This window comes from Homarus americanus, unplaced genomic scaffold (genome assembly GCF_018991925.1).
Source record: "Homarus americanus isolate GMGI-L3 unplaced genomic scaffold, GMGI_Hamer_2.0 scaffold34921, whole genome shotgun sequence".
In the NCBI taxonomy this organism is placed as follows: Eukaryota; Metazoa; Arthropoda; class Malacostraca; order Decapoda; family Nephropidae; genus Homarus; species Homarus americanus.
The window spans coordinates 14,309,751-14,316,387 of record NW_024741901.1 but is presented as its reverse complement, the minus strand read 5'-3'; positions in this window follow the sequence as shown (position 1 = coordinate 14,316,387).

The window sequence follows — 6,637 nt, the reverse complement described above, 5'->3', positions numbered from 1 at the left end:
GTGGAGTGTGGTGTATGATGGGGACTGACTTAGTGGGGTGTGGCGCATGATGGGGATTGACTTAGTGGGGTGTGGCGTATGATGGGGACTGACTTAGTGGAGTGTGGCGTATGATGGGGATTGACTTAGTGGGGTGTGGTGTATGATGGGGACTGGCTTAGTGGGGTGTGGCGTAGGATGGGGACTGACTTAGTGGGGTGTGGCATATGATGGGAACTGACTTAGTGGGGTGTGGCGTGAATATGTGTAGACGGAGGCATGAATGAGTGGTGACTGAGGGATGAGTGTGTTGACGTTTACCATGACTGGGTAACTGGGTGCCTCGCGGCCCCAGGCTAGACCAGCAGGGGATCTCGGAGCAGCAGTGGGCCTCCGAGGGACGGTGAATTGTCCCACCGGTATGTGGACACGCCCTGGACACCTACCAACTACTGCCCTGCTGCCTTGTGGATTAACCTTGGTAGGTATAAGGCTACAGGAGTAAACCCGAATTAAAAATCTGCAGTGAAGCCCTGCATCAGGCAGACATGACTACAGAGCTCCAATAAGACCCCAACAGTGGAATAGGTGGAAGAGGTGACCAACACCAGAACCCAATGACTACATCGGCGGATGATGGCATTGAAATGTGGACTGACTTTTAGAGCGAAACCTAACAAACTGGTTTATAGGCAGGTAGTAGGTAGCTACCAAACAGGGAGGTATAACCGCCTGGGAAGATAATGGTAACATAATGTGTTGTCTAATGGTAGACCGTGCTGCCATATGGCACTACAAAAACTGTGACCAAGTCCCAGGTTGCTGATCTGAAATTTTGCCTCATTTACACACTATTGCAGGGTTTCAATTGTTTCTCTTACTTTGACAACACAACATACATACTGTACAGTATATCGTGTCTCACTCTTGATTTTTCTTTTAAAATTCTTATTTATTTATGGCACTACAGTATTATTATCATTATTATTTTATAATTTTTTATTTTTATTATAAATATTTTTTTTATTAATTATTATTATTATTATTATTATTATTATTATTATTATTATTATTATTATTATTATTATTATTATTATTATTATTATTGTTATTATTATTATTATTATTATTATCATTTTCGCCCCCAGGCCCCGATGTGGGTCATTTGATCTGTGCCCTGGTGGGCTAATCCCGTAAAAAAAAATTCCCAGTTGTTGCAGCTACCTGCATCACTGGATCGGGAAAAGGGGGAGCCAAGATGTGTGGTTACAGCCTGCGCTTCTGCCTCACCACATAAATTAACTCACGCACAGCCATCAACCAGCTTATCAAACTATTCATCATAGCCCCTAAACCCACAAAATTCCCATGGTAACTCACGAGTGACAACGGGGACAGGCAGGGATGACTGTCGGGAGTCTATCACAACTCTGCACATGGGGGGCATAGATAATATGGTCATTTACGCATTGGTAACTAGGCAGTAATGCAATCCGGTCCTGTCTGTGCGCCTGAGCAGCCCGTTCCAGGAGACACTCTGCTCACCACACACGGGGAGGGGCTAGAAAAGGTGCCTTAATCACAGTCTGCCTAAAATAAACAACAGCACTCAGTAAAGTCATTCAAATGAGGTGGAAAACCTAATCACAGATCACAGCAAAAAGAAACTATACAACCTCTTATGGTCGCTCCCTGGAATGTCAGAACCCTTCTGGATACTGGGACAAATGAGCGTTCTTAATAAAGAACCACCCTCATTGCCGAAGAGCTGTCTAGGTATAGCATCTACATTGCAGCCATTAGTGATTCCTGGCTCCCAGACGAGGGTTGACTCACAGAACGGGGGTTTGGCTTTACCGTGCTGTGGAGAGAAACCGCATTTATGGAGTTGGCTTAACCATTCGCTAATCCATCCTACAAAGGATAACTCAAATGCCTGTTGGGGTCAACGATCACCTCATGACGCTCAGAACCCACTGAATTACTCACTTCATGCCTTCTTCATCAGTGCATACTCTCCAACACTGGATGCAGAGGATGACATCAAGGAAACCCTTTCCGCCGACACTGACAGTGCTAACCTTTAACACCAAGTAAGATAAGGTTGTGATCCTAGGTGATTTTAATGCCAGAGTTGGCAGAGTTGCTGACTTATGGCAAATATGGCAGCAAACCATATAGGGAAACAGAGTGGACAAGTGTAATACCAACTTCCTACTCCTACTCCCTATCACCAACACCTTGTTTGCTTGTTTAGGTAGGCCGACAAGGTCAAGGGTTCTTGGCGGCACTTCAGATCAAAACAATGACATCTCATTGACCACATCATTGTCAGAGAAAGAGATCGCCGAGATGTCCTCATATTCCAAGCCAAGCGCGGCTCAAACCACTGTGACGCAGATCATCAGCTCGTCAGAGCCAAACTCTCCCTTCATGTCGCCCTAAAACGGCGAAGGCAGCAACCCTCCAGAAGGGGTTTTAACACCAAACGACTGGAGGATCAAGTGGTAGCACATGCTTTCAGAGAGCAGCTTCACGTTGGGTTGATAAGCAATCCAACAACAAACAACCTAATTCCACTGTCATCACAAAAACCAGTAGCGAGACCGTCGGCCAGATCGAAAGAAAACACCACCGAGGTGTATGAAGCAGGAGGACCTCTGCTTACCAGCCGCCTACTCTCTCTTGGAGAATGTATGCGAGAAGGTAGAAATCCCCCCCAAGCCCTTAAAGTACCGGATGAAGGGACGTTTCAACACAAAGAGACTCCAGGCAGGAGCAAAAGTGTAGGCTGTTTCCATTACTGAACTTCAGTATGCAGACCGACCTCACCCTCGTTGTTCACACTGAATGCAACCTACAGAAGATTCTGAATATCTAGGCAAATGTCTATGTACCTTTCGGCCCTGAGGTGAATGTGCAAAATATTTCGATTCTCTTTCAACCTGCCTGATTCAGCCACACCTACACCATTCATTCAGGTTAACAGTACTTCCCTATTTAGTGTTAAAAACTTTCAGTATCTCGGCTCCCACCTGTCCACTACCGTGGATATCGATGAAGATATTAAACATCGGTTCAAATGTGCATCTCAAACCTTTGGCAGACTCTGCGCCCGTGTCTTCAGCTGTATGGAGCTGAAATTATCTGCAAAGTTGCACGTATATCGATCAGTGGTCCTCGCCACCCCGCTGTATGGCAGACACATGAGTCACATACAGGAGACACCTCAAGGCACTTGAAAACTTCCACCAACGTAATCTACGTTGCATCCTCCGATTTCGATGGGTAACAAATGCCAGTGTTCTCGCCAACACGAACTGTAGGAGCGTTGAGGATACCATTATCCATGAACACCTACGTTGGACAGCCAAATTAGCTGCTTTACAGTAACCTAACAAAGTGTAAACTTAACGCTGGTGGGCAACGGAAAAGGTATAAGGATAGTCTAAGACAAACCTGAAAAGTGCCAAATCGACCCCCTCACCTGGGAGACGATCACTCCACACCATAACGCTTGGAGGAGCACCTCACGAGAAGGTGTCAATTATTTTGAGTTAGCCCGACTGCATACCAAGGCAGAGAAGCACCAACGCCGGAAAGAAGGTGTTGCAGTTCCTTCCGCACTAGATGTAGCCCTCCACATGTGCAACATCTGTGGACGGCCCTGCAGGTCTCTTATCGGCCTCTCCAGTCAGCTCAGAACTCACCAGTGAAGGTGATATCTTTAATAGCTCATATCATTGTATCGTAGCTGGATGATCGTCTTACTCGATCCGGAGTGACAGCAAAGTAGTGTGTTGACCGAGACATGAATGAGTGTGTTGACAGTGTTATGCGTGTGTGTTGTCGGGGGCAGAGATGAGAAGGTATGAGGCATTCAGAAGGGGAATTGAGGTCTTACAAGAGCAGACTGTGGATCAGACTATGTCGAATCCCAGCACAGTAATGAGTTTAGAAAGACTAAAACTAAAAAAAAAAAAATATATAAACAGTGGCGACCATTGAAATGGGATTTAGGGATAGAATATGATACTGAAACCCAAAACGGATTTTTGTTTATTGCTAGAGGAAGGTTTTGATGAGCAAGAAACAGAACAAGAGTGGAATAATTAAAAAATTTAATAAACATAATTTCAAATAGAATGAAATATATAATAGACAATAAGTTATCAAAAGATCAAAATGGATCTAGAAAGGAAAAAAAAGGAACAAGAGAAGCCGTATTTGGTTTGAGAATTTTGAGTGAAAGGGCTTTAAATGTCAGAAGAAATTTGTACATCTACCTTGGTGATTTTGATAAAGCTTTTGTTAAGGTAAAACACGATAAACTATGTCTTGGAAAATAAGAGGCACTAATAAAGGAGACATTAAAAGTCTAAACAAAAAAAGAAGTATTTAATGGCAACAGGAGGCTACAGTGTTAGTAAATAATGAACTTACTAATTGGTTGAAAGCGAAACAGGGAGTAACACAAGGCTGTGTTCTGTCTCCAACATTGTATAATATATATTCAGAATTCTTAATGAGAGAAATTCTAAGTAACAATGAAGGTACATAATATCATAACTGCTCTTATCAGGATAATGAGGAGACCTTACAAAAACTGGTTGACATATTATTGGAAAAAGGTGAAGAATGTGAGTTATGAGTTACTGCTATAAAGACGAAAGTAATGGTTGTTTCGAAATTGAAAATATGTCAAATAATAACAATTATAGTGGGCAACAGGGAACTTAAAGAAATTAAAAAAAAAATTGTATCTGGGAAGTAATATTAGCTGTGATGGTAGATGTGTGAAAGAAAAAGGTTAAACAAAATCAATGTTTATTGTTCTAAAAGACATAAGAAAGGGGACATTAACGTCAGTTCAAGAAAAAGGCTGTTGAAATGCTATGTACGGTCAGGACTGTTGTATGGGTCAGAAGCGTAGACACTTCAGCAGACACCAGAAACAGGTTAGAGGTATATGAAGTAAAAAGATTGGAGAAATACTTGAAATTTATGGAATCTTGAATTGTAATATTTTGAATATATATTTAGGGCTGAGCTGAGGGGAAAATAGCAAAAATATTAATAGAAAATTTTGAAGGTACGAGGGCCAGGGAAGGCAGAGACAGGGGTGGATTTATGGAATTAAAATTAGCTCCCCAGCAAGATAACTCTCAGAGGATTAGTAAAAACAGCCAGAAAACGTTTAGAGTGGAGGACTGTGATCGCCAACCCTCAGATAAGAGAATGGTACTTTAATTGATGGATATTGGCTGATGATGTATATAACAATATATATACATTATTTATCATAAACATGGAAGATTAAAATGGTGAAGGTTTTATGTAAAGGTGAAACTGTTTTAACTGACAAGTTTGTAGAAGAATTACAGCACAGTGTGTAAAAAATATCTTAGCGTGTGAAGAGGAATCTTTAATGTGAATACTAACAAGACGAACACATTTTGAGAAGAGGGAGAGTCAAGCTGCAAAACAAAGTGGGCGAGAGGCTGAAGAGCTCTCACAGTGTCAAGTACCTGGGTATTAATTTGAGGGAGGGACGGAGGGATAAAGGGAGAGGGAAGGAGGAAGGGAAGGGAGAGGAGGGACATATGGAGAGAGAGGCAGGGAGGGAGAGGGCGTTGACAGTTGAGGAAGTTGCAGGTGCTCTTGGGAATGTAATAGAGGAGGACATGAGTCTTCGGGCATAACGGAGCGTGTGTATGGCTGATACTTGCATGTGCTGGGACAACAATGACCTGGAGAATGAAGGCAGTGGAGACTTTTTTAATTTGCTATTTTTGTGTTTTAAGGTTTACATGTTGAGTGAAGAGAATGGACAGAGTGAGAAATTAGGACGTCAGAGTGACATCCACTAGAGAGAGAGAAGAGTGGATGGTGATGTAAGTGACGGAGCTTTAATGTGGAACAAACAGATGGAAGGAAGAGTCACTTGAGTGTATATGATGATATAGGCGACGGGATGAGGTGGTTGGAGGTAGATGGGGGAGAGGTAAGAGTGAGAGATTGTGCAGTGAGAGATGAGGAGATTTGGGAGAATAATGACGTTTAAAACATAAGTACAGGATATATTTGTATATTTGGCAATATTAAAGAAAAGCGAAATAACTGATACTTGTCCATAATAAACAGTATGCTTATACGATCGCTCCCTTCTCACCCACCCACCCACCCACTCCCTCTCATTCCTCCCCTCCCTCCACCGTCACACACACTTTCCTTACCCCCTCCCCCGCGGCCAGGTGAAGTGTCCACAGGTAGCTAGTGCCTGAGACAGTGACACAAGCCATTAGCCAGCTCGCTAGCCTCTGACGTCCCGGAGAAGAAAAGAAGAGAGTGTTGGTGGGGGAGGAGAACCCTTGCGTCATTCGTGGGTCCGGCGTAACAAAGGGCCGGCCTTCCCCCCTGACAGACAAGCAAACACCAGCAATTTAATCTTCATTGTTAGCCGCTGAAAGGGACGTGTTTATTAAGAAATATTTACAGCATGTCTGCTTTGTCTTGCGCCTAATGATTCACTAATGACCCGCCGTTTCCTGCTGCTGCTGCTGCTGCTGCTGCTGCTATTTCTATTACCGCCCCTGCTGCTGTCTTCAATGCTGATATAGTGTTTTTGTTGGCGCTGCTGTTCCTGATGGTAATCTAT